The sequence below is a fragment of the Sceloporus occidentalis genome, unplaced genomic scaffold (genome assembly GCF_023333645.1).
Source record: "Sceloporus occidentalis isolate IW3139 unplaced genomic scaffold, rSceOcc1.0.p SCAF_11, whole genome shotgun sequence".
In the NCBI taxonomy this organism is placed as follows: Eukaryota; Metazoa; Chordata; class Lepidosauria; order Squamata; family Phrynosomatidae; genus Sceloporus; species Sceloporus occidentalis.
Genome location: NW_028316991.1, coordinates 1665568 through 1682563, shown reverse-complemented (window position 1 = coordinate 1682563; position 16996 = coordinate 1665568). Strand labels below are relative to the sequence as shown.

Below are 16996 nucleotides of genomic sequence, written 5' to 3'. Positions count from 1 at the left end.
TACTTACACACACACATACTAACATACACACATACAGCAACATACTTACACACACACTAACATATTTATTTACACTTATATTTACACAACCTATTTAGGTTTGCTCAGGAGGGGATAGGCCGGTGCCAGCTATTCCTCTCCCTCACGGTTCCCACACGCTATGTCTGAGGCCGGGAAATTACCTCATAGCCAGCCTAGTGGTAAGCTCGAAGGAGGTAGCTGGTGCTAGAGGCCTTCAGGGGCCACTTACTTCCCTGCGGCCAAGCAGGGTGGCCAGGCTCCCAAGCCCGGCTGGGCCTGGCAAAACAGTACAGGCTTTATCCCCTGATGGCGACCCTGCTCAGAGAAAGCATCTTTTGAAAAAAGTTTATTGACCTTATAATTGCATTAAATTCTAAACGTGTACATAACTGAAATATAAGTTGAGATTGCAACAGGTTGCAATTACCTAAGTGCATTAAAAAGTGGGCCCATTTATTGCAGATTTTATTTTTAGAGATCAGGTATTTGTATGGTAGTGCAACAAAGGCTGTTAAAGTCTATAATACTTTATATATTTAATTTTAAATATATCTGACAAAAATGTAATAAACAGCAGCAGTAGAGTATTCCTTGTGTACATTTTTACATCTTAGCAGTAAAAGTTTTTGCAGAGTTATTACAAAGTTGAAAAAAAAAATTCTGTGGCAGGAAGATAAGGTGTTGTCATATAACTTAGGATTCCATATTTAGATGGGTGTTTATACCTGCAAACGCTACTGGTTTTTATTGGCCCCCAAATTACAGGTCACATTTTTAGACAACTTATTTTAAGTGAGTCATTCTTTCATAATTATATATTCCATCTAAGTTTAAAATTTAGAAAAAACTGTAAAAGATTTATAATGTATGATATTTTAAGACACTGGGTATACGGTAATTTTTAAATATAGCATCATAATGCTTAGTGTTCGAAAATGAGACCTGCTAATGCAAGTTGTATAAAATAGGTGTTATAGTTCCATGACTGGTGGAGAATTTGTGATAGGTTACTCCTGTTACCGAATACACACAAGTCAAAGAACATGTCTTATAACACAAATGTGAAATGTAAACATTAGATGGTCAGTAGTGAAACCAGTATATCTATCAGATAAAGAGCAATTGAATATACGCTATTGTGGTTGGACTCAGAAAGGTGTATCAGAAAGGTCAAAAAGCAGTATACTTGGGTAAGTAAAAATCAATTAGGCACCAGGCAGTCCGCGTTCCACATATCCTCTACCCCCTCCATGCCCTTGAAGGGATAAATGGGTAGCTTCCTGCCAATCGTATAAAGTCATATCTTAATGCCTCTTAATGAAATGTAGAAAAATATAATTTGAAGACAGATGAGAACAATTCGGTACATCTACCCCTTTTTTCCTGATGTAAGGGATTCAAACCCCTATCAGTCCTTGGTCTGGTCCCATAGTGGGGATAGCTTAATGCCTGTCCCATGCACGTTTATATTCCCTCACTGTATTAGCCTCTACCACTTGCTTTGGGACTGTTCCATTTATCTACTACTCTCTTAGTAAAGTAGAACTTCCTTACATTACATTACATTTAAACCTCTGACCGCCTTGTTGGACTATGACATCTTCTTCTAACATTGTTCCTTCTTTCAAATAAGCTTGTCTCCTGTACTTTAAGTACTTCCTGTACTTTAAATCCCTTTAAGTATTTAAATGATTCTATTACATCTCTCCTCTCCCTTTATCCATGCTATACATATTAAAATTCTTTAGACTTTTCTGATTTTTTAGTCTGCAAACCACTTTTTTGTAACTCTCATCTGAAGTCTCTGCAATGCGTCATTAAGATGGGGTTTCCAGAACTGCACACAATACTCTTGGTGATTCCTGACCAGAAATCTGTAAAGTCTTGCTGCTTTTATTGCCTCTCGCTATACAAACCAGCACCCTGCTTGCGTTTTCCGACAGTTTATTGCATTGTCTGCTTACATTTAATTCATCAGAAATAATTACTTCTAAGTCGTTCTCTTCCATTGTGACAGAACGGTGTCCCCAGTGATATATGTTGCTTAGGGATTTTTATGTCTCAAATGCATTATTTTACATTTATCAAGATTAAACTGCAGCTGCCACACTCTTGACCATTCTTTTCGTTTACATAAATCTTTTGCCACTTCACTTGTTTCACCTGGAAGGTTTACCCTGTTGCAGACCTTTGTATCATGTGCAAAAAGGCATTTCTTCCAGATTGTAAGCTCGTTTGAGCAGGGCCCTCCTCACCTGTTGTTTCTGTTAGTCAATTTGTTATGTTACATACTACTTGTTATGTCCTGTCTACCCATTGCACAGCGTTACATAATTTGATGGTGCTATATAAAACAATAAATAATGATAATAATATTGTATCACTAATAATAATATTAAGAAGTATGGGTCACAATCAATGTTCCATCTAATTTTTCTTAGGTGGTGTGCGCAGAAAATTTCTCTTGTGCAAAAATTTTCCCAGAGCCAAAATTTTGTGCGCACAATATGCTTCTGCATATGTTAAATTTAAATTGTTATTCTATATTTTTGGTACAGCTCGCTCATGGTTAATAACACTACATTATAGTGTGATAATGTAGTATTAGTTACACAACAGTATTACTTACTGTAATGTTTTTTAAAGGTGAAATTCTCACTGCATAAGTAAATTATCAGCGAATCACGAGCGGAGGCTCCAGGCCGCATAAAGGATAAAAAAAAAAATTGGGAAAAACTGTTGTGCGCAGGGGCGTACCTAGAGTATTTGGCACCTGGGGCGGATCCTGTACGTGGGACCCCCACACACACACTCTTTAAAACTGCATAGCTTCTATCGTTAGGCAAACATTGACAGGGGTACAGCATAACTTATCATTATTTACTAAGGCAGACATTGACGGTGGTACAACATAACACCTAGCACTATATACTGAAGCAGACATTGACCGTGTTACAGCATAACTGCTATCATTATATACTGAGGCAAACATTGACGGTGGTACAGCATAACTGCTAACATTATATAGTGAGGCAAACATTGACAGTGGTACAGCATAACTGCTATCACTATATACTGAGGCAAACATTGAGGGTGATACAGCATAACTGCTATCATTATATACTGAGGCAAACACTGACAGTGGTACAGCAGAACATCTATCACTATATACTGAGGCACGCACTGACGGTGGTACAGCATAACACCTATCACTATATATAGAGGCACACATTGACCGTGGTACAACACAACACCTATCACTATACATTGAGCCAGACATTGACAATAATGCAGCATAACCCCAATCACTATATACTAAGCCAAACATTGATGTGGTGTAGGCCTACCACTTTAGTGTCTGGCCTAGTATATTATATTATATTATATATATATATATATATATATATATATATATATATATGCACAGAAATGAAAATTCTGGACCTGAAAATTTAGCATTCACTTGACTGAAACCGTAAATGACCCCCCCCCACACACCTTTAAACACTTTTATTAAAAGTAACACATCAAAATTAGACAAAAAAATCAATAACAATATATATATATATATATATGATAAACAGCAATCACACTCCTATCATGTTCAGGTTCTAGCTTGTATTGGGTGCTTGGGCATGATAGGAGTGGGATTGCTGTTAGCAATCATATATATATATTAATATTGTTATCGAATTCTTCTGTCCAATTTTGGTGTGTTACTTACTTTTAATAAAGGTGTGGTTAACACACCGAAATTGAACAAAAAAATATAATTGCTAACAGCAATCTCAATCCTATCATGCTTAGGCAGCCAGTACATGCTGGAACCTGAGCATGATAGGAATATGATTACAGCCTCCCTATGCCATGCTATCCCCCCCACACACTTACACATCCATGCTATCACACACACACACACACACACACTCATTCACAAACATTCAGTTTAAACTACAGCATAACACCCATCACTCTCACACACTTACTAATTCACTCTCACAGAATGTTTTCCTACCTGTCACTTTTCCTCCTCTTCGTTCTTCCTCTTCTGTGTCCTCTCCTTCCAGTGCTCCCTTGATTTTTTTTTTCACACGGTTAGAGGGAGATCCTTGATCTCCCTCTAACCGAGCCTGCACCTCTAGCGGCGGACATTACTGTCCGTCTCTGGAGGGTGCCGTGCACACAACCAGTAGCAGACCCCCCCCCCCCGTTCGGTGCGCTACTGGTTGTGCGCACAATTTTTGTTCGTGTGCGCTCCCTTTTAAAGCTATGTGCGCGCGCACAAGCGCACAGCTTAGAGGGAACACTGGTCACAATGCTGATCCCTGAGGTACCCCACTAGTAACAAATCATTCCTTTAAATATACAACATTAACTCTTCTCACTCAACCATTGAGTTAGCCATTCAAACATTGTGATGTCCAAACCCAAAGACTGCAATTTATTAATACATTTTCTATGGGGCACATTATCAAATGCTTTACTGAAATCTAGATAGGCTATGTCTGTTGTTGGCTGAGTCTTCCCTGCCACCTTTTTTGTGAAATGGCACTGCAGTTGCCAAATTTCAGTATCCTGATGTATACCATAGGATTCCCATGGGCTGGTCTGTTTTTATGTTGGAAAGTTCAAGCAGAACTTTTTCCTCCGTAATCACACCTTAATCTTCCTCTGTAAAAACCGAACAGAAGTATTTATTTAAACGGTTGGTTAGATCTTTATTCTACTTCATTTAATTCCCTTCATTTGTCTTTAGTTTAATTATTACTGTTTACTTTTTTGTTAACATGGCAATTTTCTCCTCAGTGTTTGTTTTGGTGCATCTAATAATGCATTTTGCCTCCCTAAGCTTAGCTTTATTTCTGCTCCTATCTTCCTCATTTTGAGTCTGTCTAAAGTTCCTAAAAGCTAGCTTCTTACTCTTCAATATATTTGCCACATCTGTGGAGTACCACAGCTGCTTCCGTTTTTCTTTTAATCTTGCTATCAAGTTTAACCCCTTAACAACCAATGACGGGGCAGGCACATCAAGCAAAAACGGTCAGTTAACGACCAATGAGGTGCCTGATACGTCATGGCATTAACAAGCAAGTCATTTACAATTGCTTTCTTCACTTTAACGGTGATGCTGTAATGACATTGTGGCATTCAGCAACACTGAGATGGGCATCAGGGGCATCAACATACACCATACACTGTTTAAGGGGATCCTGTAAAAAAAAAAAATTGAAAGTTTCCAAAGTCTCCTGAGAACTCTGGCTCCTCTTGCAGGATGAATACAGGTACTGTAACTGTGACGAATTTGACAAGACTGGTGGTAAAAATAGTGCAGGGAAAGGGTTAAATTACTGGCATTTGAAATACCCTGGGGGGTAAACTGAACTGACTGGCTTCAAAGATTTCCCAAATATGACATGATGGCAGAAGGACCATATGTCAAAGCACCAAAATTAAAAATTAGGCACTTCCCAAATGTGGCATTTTACCTCCCAATCAACCCAACAAATCCATGCATGGGTGGTATCACTGTACTTGGGAGAAGTTGCTGAACATATATCGGGGTGACATATACCAGGAGATATACATTCATACCTGAATTCATACAATTTGTGTGATAAAATACGCAAAATAAATTACTACCACAATGTTGGTGGTAGTAGAATTAGTGCATGGAAATACCGGCATTTGAAATACCTTGGGGTGTCTAGTTTTCAAAAATATATGGTTTGATGAGGTAAATTGCATTGGCCGGCTTCAAAGATTCCCAATATAGTACATAGATTGTCCAGATTGTCCAAGGCTCACCTACAAATCTTTTCATTTTAGAAAAATCTGCCTTCTTAAAAAAAACAATATAGTTTTAGTGTGGCAGTGCATCCGCTTCTCCTTATATTAAAACACGCCAGTTGATGATCACTGGAGCCCAATCATTCTCTTGTAGTGAAATCAGAAATCAAGTCCCCATTTCTAAATACCAAACCCAACACAGCCTCCTTCCTTGCTGGCTCCTCTACCAAGTACCCAAGACACAGTTCCTAGATAATTTAGGATTTATTTACTCCTGGCGTACCCAGATGTTTATTTTTTCCAGTCTACATCGGAGAGATTGAAGTTCCCCATAATGAAAGCCTCACGTTTTGTTGACAGCTTAGTAATTTCTTCATGCAGCAGATGGTTGAGCTCCTCTATGTGTCAATGTGAATAACCACTTTGTTCTAAAGTCTCTAGGTTCTCCACCTTACTTTGTATAACCTTTAAGTTATTTTTATATAAAGGGCAACTCCTCCTTTTCTGCCATCTTTCTGCATAACATGTATCTTGGTATGGCAACATCCCAATCATTTTGCTCATTGTACCAGGTCTCAGTTACAGCCACTGAATCCACATTATAATTTGTTACTGTTGCAGTAAGTGCAGGGATCAAATTCCCTAAACTGCGGGTATTTGTACACACCACTCTCAAGCTGCTATTTTTCAATTTATGTGTCACGTCATGTTGTGGTTTAGCTTTTTCTGTATTTGTGCTGATCCCACCATTCCTTTCCCAACTTCCCAAAGCTAAGTCCTGCCTTGAATGTAGACTAGTTACCCCTTTAATACTATATTCACCCGACACCCACTCTAGTTTAAAATCTCCTCTAACCATCTTCTCCCCGTTACAGAAGCCACCTCATCATTGAGGTGCAGCCCATCCCTGTTATAGAAGCTGTAGTTGACTACAAAGTCAGTTCTCTGAAATCCCAAATTCTTTTTGACACCACTTTCATCTCTCTAAGCTCCTGCTGCCTCCCTGGTGTAGCGGGTGGCACATGTAATCTGAAAATATGACCTTGGTGCCTTGATCTTTTTAAGGACCCCCACTTGCCACAATATTGGAAGCCACCTGCTGACCCCACGGATGCCGGCTGGAGCATGTGCCAGCCTGACAAGCAGGGTGCTGAGCGCAAGGACTGCATCCCAGACCCCCTGCTCATGAAGTCACCCTGCAGGTAACACATACCACCATCACCTGTCTAGCCTTCCTAGCCTTTTCTTCCACAACTGTACCAGAGAGGATACTCTCCTGGCTGCTAGGTGAATTATCATGCACTAGTAATGTCAGAAGGAAAATTCCCACAAGCTAGCCAGACCAGGCAAGCAAGGTACAACTGAATATATTTATTATTCCTGTTCTAAACAGTACTGTCTAAACTACAATCTGGGAATTTTTATGATGTCTGTTACCCATTTTATTGGAAAACAAATTGTTATGTGGTATTTTACCCTAATCAAACTTTTCACACTTTGACCTATAGCCTTTTCTTAATCATTTCAAAAGGTTCCTTAAAGTTTGTTAGAGACATGCTTATAATTTACGTCAGTTGTTTGTTCACTGGTTTCTCAAATGTTTCTTCTTTTTAGTACGCCTCTATGAATTTTCACGTTCAGCTGAGTATGAAGTAGATTTGCAATTATGAAACCATAACATCCTAGGTTACCTTAGCAACAGACCACTGTTACGAGAAACATAGATACACAGATAGCGACAGCAGAAAAGAACCAAATTACCCTTCTAGTCTGCCCTTTTTAAGCACTTTTTACTTATTCCTGAGCATTGCTTAGTTCCTTCACTGTGTTTGCTTCTACTACTGGAAATCTGTTCTGAGTATCTAGAATTTTCTTGTTCCAAATTTGGCATGTGCTGGTAAATAGCTTGTATGTCCTCTTTCCTGATATATATGCATACAGTACCTGGGAATATTCTGGCAGGATGCGGGTAGGAGGTCCCTTTGACATCAATGAGCGGTCCTGCCGTTGTTGCGGGACATATGCCATTGTTGGAAGGGAAGTGTGCAGGGAGTGGGGCATGCCGCAACACTGCTTTCACGACCCGGAGTTCCCCTGTAGTTACCAGGAACCCCAGAGAAGTTCCCAGGTATACACATATGGAATTTATTTTCTCTTATTTTTGTTATGATAAAACCAACAGCCATGGCTGCCCAATCAGTATATCACATGAACATACCTGGGAACTCCCTGGATTTTACCTGGAGTCTCCTTGCCGGGTCACTCTATCCGGGCAGCCACCACCCTCCTGTTTTCCTCCTATTTTCAGCTCACTTAACACCTTTGTGACCAATGACATACTGTACCAGGTACATCATGAAAACATGTCCCTAGAGGACCATAGACGTATCTGGTATGCCCACGGCAGATCCCTTGCATCTCTGTGTAAGTGATCACCGCTACAGCCAGTCTGTCATGATCCTATCCAGGCTGCGGAGCTGCATATCTCACTCTTGTTTCAGTTTCCCTGTTTTGCTTGAATCCATTCCTGGATTTCCTTTTGCACTGTTCTGATCTCCCATTCCTTGCTTCTGCTTCAGCTCTTTACTTCTGCTTTGTATCCTTTATAAGGTGTGTCCCTCCCGTGTGTTCTGTTTGTCTCAGTCTGCAGTCTAAAGGTATGTCTCAGTGCTATGTGTTTGGTTTACATGTTTAGTTTGTTTCGTACCTCTGTCAGCAGGGATTAGCGTTAGGACCCACCGTCATTGGAGTACTTTGGTGTAGTGGTGGGCTAAGCATACTATGGCCATAAGATGTGACGGAATCTCCAATAGTTATCAAACAGTCCTAGGCTAGATTATTTTTGTGCATCAGTCTGTCCCTTATCCCCGGTAGAGGGGTGTCCTGTCCTGTTCATGTCTTGTTCCATGTAGTGCCCTTTATCATATATCTTGTTTATTATGTTTCTTGCTTGGTCTCCCTATCCCTTGCTTGTTATGTTTCTTCTATAACCTCTGCTTAGCTTCCACACTCCCAGCCTGCAGCATCCTGCACATGAGTCTTGTGTAATGTCTCATGCCTGTTCCAGGGAGCCTGCAGGATTTAACTTCGCTCTGGACTTCATCCGCTGCTATATCTGGGCGCTGGTGTGTGGCTGCACAACCCTAGATGCTCATCACCCGTGTGAGTGCAGTCGTCCCGCACCAGGCCCTGTCCTGAGACTCCGCTACTGCATACTGAACTCCTGAACTCCATCTTCGGGCGCGCTGGGTCATTACAGTCGTCCGTATGGACCCAGTTCCCTGACACACATGCACATGCACGGACACAGTTAAATAACAAAGGCAATGCTTGTAGGCACTGCCTTTGTCTTGGTTCTTTGTCTCTCTCCTTCTCACTGTGGTCATGAGCAAAAAATATATATTGGGTAGGGTGTGGTGGAAATAACCGTTGAAGAAAAACAGTGAAAATTGCTCTGGTCCTAAAGTGGAAAAAAATCCCTAGTCTTTAAGGGGTTAATCCGGGCTAATCCTAACTCTATGTACAAGTAGCCTCATCCTACACATGTCTAGCTCTGCCTTCATGCATACCTAGCCCCACCCCTCACAAAGCAACTGCGCAAGTTCCCAAGTAGGTGCATGACATATACAATGACTTCTTTATTCTCGAAAATATCTTGTCCTTGATCACATTACCAGTATCCCCTGTTCAGAATAACATGTATGCTTAGAAATGGGTTCAGTGCAACCACTGGCTTGGCTGATGTTCAAATTATACTTCTCATTATATAGTTTCAAAACAAATATACTATATTTAAGATACACAAGCATATTCTTTCAAGGAATGTGTTTTTTTTGTTTTTTTTTACATATTTTTGTTTCTTTTTGTTTATTAGTTAAAAATTGTGAATGCAGTTATGTTGTTAATTGAATGCGTACTCCTCTACTAACATTACATAGGATTATGTAAGTATCTAAGAATTAGTACAATATGTTTATAGACTACTTTATTTAATAAAAGAGAGTGGGAAAAAAACATTTTCCAGCAAATTGTAGCTAATCTTATTGCTGGCAGCAACACAATGTCTATGTTCATGCTCGGGAGTGCAGCGTTAAGCATGCAGATTAGTTCATGTCTTTATATTGGCCTGTATCCTGGCATTTCATGGCATAACACAGAATATATTATAGGTCGGTAGATTTTAGGTTATGTACTTAGAGTAAAATTATTGCTTAATTTACGGGTTTTAAAACCAAAAAACATCAGCAAGTCTTCACATGACGAACTTGTGAAAGATGAGTAACATTTTCAGACAGAGTACAAACGTGTATCCTTACAGAAGGTCAATTCTGTTTTGCAACCTGTTTGCATACAAAAGGCTGAAGGAGCCAGGGTTATACTTCTTTGACAAAACTGACTTGTTACAATTCATAGATATTAAAAAGTGGTACTAAAGGCCAAGCACTGCCATATTAATGTGTAACAATTTGTTATATAGTGATTGTATAGGTCCTTAATTAATTATTCAACTGTGGAGTTACATTTATTACATATCACATTATTTACTATTAAACACATTCTCCAATTTTGTTTATTTTATAGAAAATTATAAGGTAAGAATTACGAGTGCATCAGACATGGCCAAATAAACCAACCCTATACCCGCAAATATGTCTTTTAAAATGCAGAAAACTTTACAATGTAATATTATTATTATTACAGATAAATTGACCCCCTTCTGGAACTAAGTCTCTCTGTGGCAGGGGTAAAATTGGACAAAACACATGGGGGTTTTTTGTTCACCAGCCCTGGAGGTACTGCAATACCAGGCCAATGCATTGAGAGGGCAGAGCAAAATCTTTTTCTATCTCTCTGTTTTAAAAATCCATTTAATATTTGGTCCCTATATAGGGGACATATCAGCTATTAAACTGATAAGAGCAGATACTACACTTGATCTTGGCCAACAGGCAGAAGAAGCAATAAAACCACGAGTTTTGATTTGTGGGTCACATTTTTCTGATTACGGTTACATTGCACATACACTATATGGGCAAAAGGATTGGGACATCTGACCATTACACCAACAGGGACCTTTATTCTAAATACATAGACTTGAATATGTAGTTGGTCCTCCTCTTGCAGCTTCCACTCTTCTGGGAAGGCTTTCCACAAGATTTTGGATTTTTTCACATTCATCCAGTTGAGGTCTGGCCCTTAGGTTAGGTGAGAAAGACTGGGTCGCCATCTTTGTTACATTTCATCCAAATGTGTTCGATGGGGTTGAGGTCAGGGCTCTGTGTGGCCAGTCAAGTTCTTCCACACCAAGCTCATCTAAACATTTCTTTATGGACCCTGCTTTGTGCACTGGGGCACAGTCATGCTGGAATAGAAATGGGCCTTCTCCAAACTCTTTCTACAAAATTGCACCTTCTTAACTTTGTGGGAGATCCTGCAAATGTAAAAACTATATAAAACATGTGGAATATCGTATGGACAAGAGAAATACATAAAAAAATATCAAAGCATTCTAGTCTATATTATATTAACTTTCCAAGGCAGCTCCTACAATTCCCACATATTATTATATATACGTGTTATCTTTTTTAACAGGCATGTAGCAATGCTTCATTAGATTACACAGACTGCTCTCATGACTTCCTAACCTCAAAATCATTTTGTTTAAATGTATTGTTAAGATATAATATGAATTAAAATAGGAAATGCTTACTCGCAGAAGGCTCACAGCTGGGAATCCTCGGTTGGAGTATACATATCAGGCCGCGTGATGATACATAGTCGATCATCAACTGTGAAGAATAACAAACCGATTTCTTCCACTGCCGCTCCTCAACCCCTGTTTATAAAAACAGCAATGCTTCTAAAAAAACAATTAAAGTGTATGTTCAGCAAACTGTGGTTTATTTCCTACAGAAAAAATACATGACTTGCTGCTTTGTTCTCCCAATACATCTGACAGAACCTTCGTTTTGGTTCTATGAAAGCAATTAGATAAGCAATAATTTTATTCTTTGAGATGCCTTAAAACAGAAGGATGAAATAAAAAGTATTAAGGTTTCCACCTAGAAGTCCAGGAATAAAAAATTATTATCCCTTTGAACTATGACTACTAAGGTAATATATGTGAATCAATGCTACAAACAATGATACATCCTTACTTATATTGCAATATATTAGCAAGTAAATACATGTATACTCTTAATATTTGCACCAGGAAAAGCAGGCAATTGCAATCAGAGGATGACTGGCACCATCCAGCCTGGGACAGGGGGTCGAGTCTACTGAAGTGACCCAGTAATAAACCAAAGAAACACATTTGGAAGACAATATTGTCAGTATGTCTAAAACACATTTACGAAAAAGAACTGTATAGAAAACCCACAAATGGAGCACAGAAAAAATCATGATATAAATGTTTGCTAAAATTCCTGTTACTGTTGACACCCTAGTGGCTGTATGTAGAACTGCAAATAAAACAGTATTTAAATGCTTTGTGCTTGTGACTTGCGCATGAAGTTAAGACTTATGGAATCAATGAAAAGCAAGTTTAAAACAGGCTCATCTTGCCCCTAACAATACTTACCAAAGTATTTTTGACATTGCTTAAATCGAACAGAAACAAAGCAGCAGGGATTTTTTGTTTGTTTTATAACCAATGTTTTTGAATACATTTTCTCACAAAGAGATTGGTCTTACAAGGTGCTGTATATAATATACATCAGACTTTAAATCTAAATTAGCTCATAACTCATTTAAAAAAATGTTCATACATTCTCTGAATATAGACAATAGCAGTGATTATGTCTCACAGAGATCAGACTGGACATGGTTAAGACTCATTGGCCCCTTTTCATGCCTTCTACCTTCCAATTCATCTAGACGCTATGGGAACAGCCTACTATTGGCTTTTTACATAGAGATCCATATACCAATTCATCTATTCACTAGCATATAGGACAACATCAAAATCATTACTCTGATTGACCCTATGCATATTTCCTACAACATATATTTATATATGTATATGTATATATATGTTCTTAATCTCTACTATTCACATTATACTATTATTATGAATTATACTATTCATATATGATATACTCTTTACTTTTCCCATCTATGTGTAATGGAAGGAGCGACAGAAGTTCAGGTTCGCAAATGTATTTATGATCATATCTGGGGGCACCTCCAATAAGGTGGTGGGTCAGGACTCAGTGGGGCACATGGGGCAGTTCCACTTGGCCCCTGGGTAGTGGCCACTTTTGCTTTCCCTTAAATGCGATCCAGCGTTTTGAATTTATATATCGTTTCAAAAACCTATACTTAACTGCAAAATTTTTTTTTATGTTTTGTGATTTGTATGCTCTGAGAGTAAGATGTTCCACAAGTATATCCCCCTGACTCATTCCTGTATGAATAGGCCATTGTTTGGTGTGCCAGGATGCTGGCTTGGCTCAGAACCTGGACAAGAGGTTTGACAAATAATACATCACATTCACAAATTACGGGCTATCAGTAGCTAGCTATCTATAACTATTTATTTACTGTTATCTCATGTTAGATGAGCAACATATGTCGAATGTCAGTCTTCACATAGTTCTGATGTTTCGGACTGGCAGAAATTACTGAAAGAACTGAACTGTAGACATTTACTAAATATTGTTGTTATCGTTATCTTAGGGAAGACAAAAACGTACAGCCCTAAGATAGTGCCCCTGTAAGATAAAGATTTAGATGGGCACTACGTATGAAGTAAGTGCTAAAAAGAATACATTTCCCAAAAGTTGAGAAATAATTATAATCGTAGAAACATAGATTTTGATAATGGATAGTAAGCATTTGGACCATCTACTACTGCTGTAAACACACCAAAGTTCCAAAGCTTATTTGGTCCTTGGCTTTGCCTTATGTTTAGGATAACCTTATGCCATTCTCATGCATCTTTACATTCTCTCACTGTATTATTAACCCATACCATTTCTGCAGGGAGGTTGTTCCACACATCTACTGCCATCTAAGTAAAGTAACCTCCTTGCATTACATCTAAGCATTTGACCCACTAATTATAAATTATGACCTCTTGACATTTAAGCTCCTTTGAAAGATATATGTCCTCATTTACATAACTAAATGTTTCTATGGTCTCTCTGTCCTCTCCTCCAAGATATGCATATTGGAATCCCTTTCCTGTCCTAAAAAACCCTTACCATTTGAATATGTCCATTATTCAATTTGTAAGGTGTGCATGTTTGTATTGTTAAAAGTATTTCTAGTGACATTTCCAGGGAAATTAACATTAAATACATTTCGGTTCTCAACTTTGAGTTTTTTGTTTTCCAAAGTGAACGTTTTTTAATTAAATGTTATGTAAAGTACATCAAAGAACAAATAGAATGTTTTCCCATCTCTTTTTAATGTTTTATGAGTTTCTTCTAAGTTTTAAATTATGTTTTCTGTTCTTTCTGTGTTTCATTTCAGGAAACTGGGCCAACTTTAAGCTGGCTACCAAAAAGGGAAAAAAAAATCGTATTTAAATAATAACATAAGCCGTAGCATCCTGTGTGCCGTGTAACGAAGTCACTTTATTTAGGGAATATTAATCTTCCATAGATGTATCCAACCTCTGCTGTAATGCACGAGCTACAGGGAATAGAATGGAGAAACATATGTTTTTTAATCAAAACTCTTAAAACAATATTCTTGAAATTGCAATACAACTACTTGGACAAAGAGAAAATCAAAGGGTGTATGTCCAGCTGGAAATATGACAAGCCCCACCATTCTTGGAACTTAATGGTATTCCTGGGCATTAAGTTGAATTCTGCATCCTCGTAAAATAGAATCCATTGGAATCTTAGAGTAATCCAGGGAATGTCGTCTGCACACTTTACAAGCACAGAAAAAAGTAAAGTAAATGTAAGGAAAATCACATACCGTATATCTAAACACTGAAAAAGTTTATTCTGCGTGCCATCTAGGCACATTTCTTAAATGGAAAGAGGAGGCCATAACAATATTTTGTAATTTGACAATTTACAGAAACATAAATGTTTGTAAAAGTCTGTAAGACTCTAAACGGGACCATGTTGTGTATATTTATATATATCTGTAACCAAGCTTGGACTTGCCATCCGGCACACCAGGCAAGTGGCAGGTGGGCTGACAGCTGCCTCATTATCCTTATTCTGGCACTGTAACCAACATTTATTATATAAATATTAATATACCTGTGAGTTTTGAAAATTACATAACCTGTTGCATACTACTTTTATAAGTATCAATTTTAATTTTGTAACAGCCCATCACGCTCAGACAGCCTCCCCTGCCAGCACTTTCCACTGGGGGGGTGACCGTCCGCACGATGCGTTTTACCTCTGCCCCCAAGACTTACCAGAGCAGACTCCCGGGTGTCTTGCGGGGCCGGCGGGGGACATCTACGCAATACGCGTATACAACTTCCGGTGCCAGCACATCCGCTGAGTGCCGGCACCGGAAGTTGTATACGTGTATTGCGTAGATGTCCCCCGCCGGCCCCGCAAGACACCCTGGAGTCTGCTCTGGTAAGTCGGGGAGCGGGGGCAGAGTGGCAGCATATCTCGGAGGGGAGGAGGACAGTGGCAGCATATCTCGGGGGGGGAGGACAGTGGCAGCATATCTCGGGGGGGGGAGAAGGAGGACAGTGGCAGCATATCTCGGGGGGGAGAAGGACAGTGGCAGCATATCTCGGGGGGGAGAGTGGCAGCATATCTCGGGGGGGAGACAGAGTGGCAGCATGTTTTTTTGGTGCTTTTTTAAAGAAAAAAACTTTTTCTTTAAAAAAGCACCAAACTTTTAGGGTGTGGCCTATATACGGGGGCGGCCTATATCCGAGCCAATACGGTAAGTGATATGCACGGTCACCCCATGAAATATTTGGTTTGCCATTATTTAGAAATATTACTCCAACCTTTAAAATGCACATTCTGTCATTGGGCTCAAAATTATATGCTTTGCCAGTGACTGAAATGACTGTTTTAAAGGAACAGTCAGCTCAAACAACAACGCCATCTTACCCGAATGGAGGATTGGACATAACTTAGTGCAAACTTTTGCTAAATTGGAATGGCTTCCAGTGACGTCCTCTCCCCGGATCTTTCACTTGGACGTCACCAAAAGTGCTGCCATTTTGCCCTCAGGTAAACTTCCGCCAAAATTTCGGCACTTTCGGTGACAACCTCTCATCTGATTGGAGGATCGGGCGAGAGGATGTCACTGGAAGGGCCTTCATTTTGGCGAAAGGTCGTGCCCAGTTCTATCAGCAGAGATTCGGATGAGGATATAAAATAGAAGATAATAGAGAGGGAAGATGAAAGAGAGAAGGTTGAAGATACAGAACAAGAAGATGCTGAAGTGGTCGGCAGAAGCGGAAGTGGTCGGCAGAGAAGGTAGGGGAAACATTTAAGGAATGTATAAGTGAACGAGAGTGTGAAAGAGCGAGTAAAAGAGTGAGTGAATCAGAGTGAATGTGGGCACCGGCAGGGCCGGCCCAAGACTTAATGCCGCCTGGGGCGAAGTTTAAAATGACGCCCCCCCCTGCCAACGCCTTTGTACTTACCGTTAAACAGTCCTGCGGTGAGTCTCCCTGCTCTGCCACGGTGCCGGCTTGTAATGCTGAGCACCGGAAATTGACGTCACTTCCGGCGCTCAGCATTACAAGCCGACACCGAGCTAGAGGGCTCGCAGAGGAGAGAGAGAAAACCACTCGGCGCCCCTCTCTCTCCTCTGCTTAAAAAAAAAAAGTGCCGCCCCTTCAAAAGTGCCGCCTGGGGCAATTGCCCCACCCAGCTCCATTGTAGGGCCAGCCCTGGGCACCGGGCAACACATTTTCATCCGTAATTCCTTCCCCGAAAATTATTTGAGTAAAAAATTAACCGAAAAATTAATTTGAATCGTTTTTGGCCCATTTGTACGTCTGCTATTTAGAGTACTGAAATTTAAAGTGTAGGTTTTGGGAAACATGACAGATCTGGTTTAAGAGAGCTGAAGGACAGCATTAATTTCAAACTTTATTTTAATTAATCTTTAATTTCTTTCCCCTTTTTCACAAGATGTGTGCAATATTAAAATGTATTCAATTGAAGTCCACAAATGCTGCAAACACTATTATGGTATTTGTGAGAGAGTTGAAAGCTGTTTTTTTTCCAAACCA

The 16996-nt window shown here is 39.6% G+C and overlaps 1 non-coding gene across 1 annotated transcript; it reads right to left on the bottom strand.

Annotated features, from left to right (window-relative positions):
- Positions 1–10579: 10579 nt before the first annotated feature.
- On the bottom strand, positions 10580–10771 carry LOC149305419 (U2 spliceosomal RNA). The gene has a single exon (XR_016271752.1). It is a non-coding gene; the product is annotated as a U2 spliceosomal RNA (small nuclear RNA).
- Positions 10772–16996: the final 6225 nt, after the last annotated feature.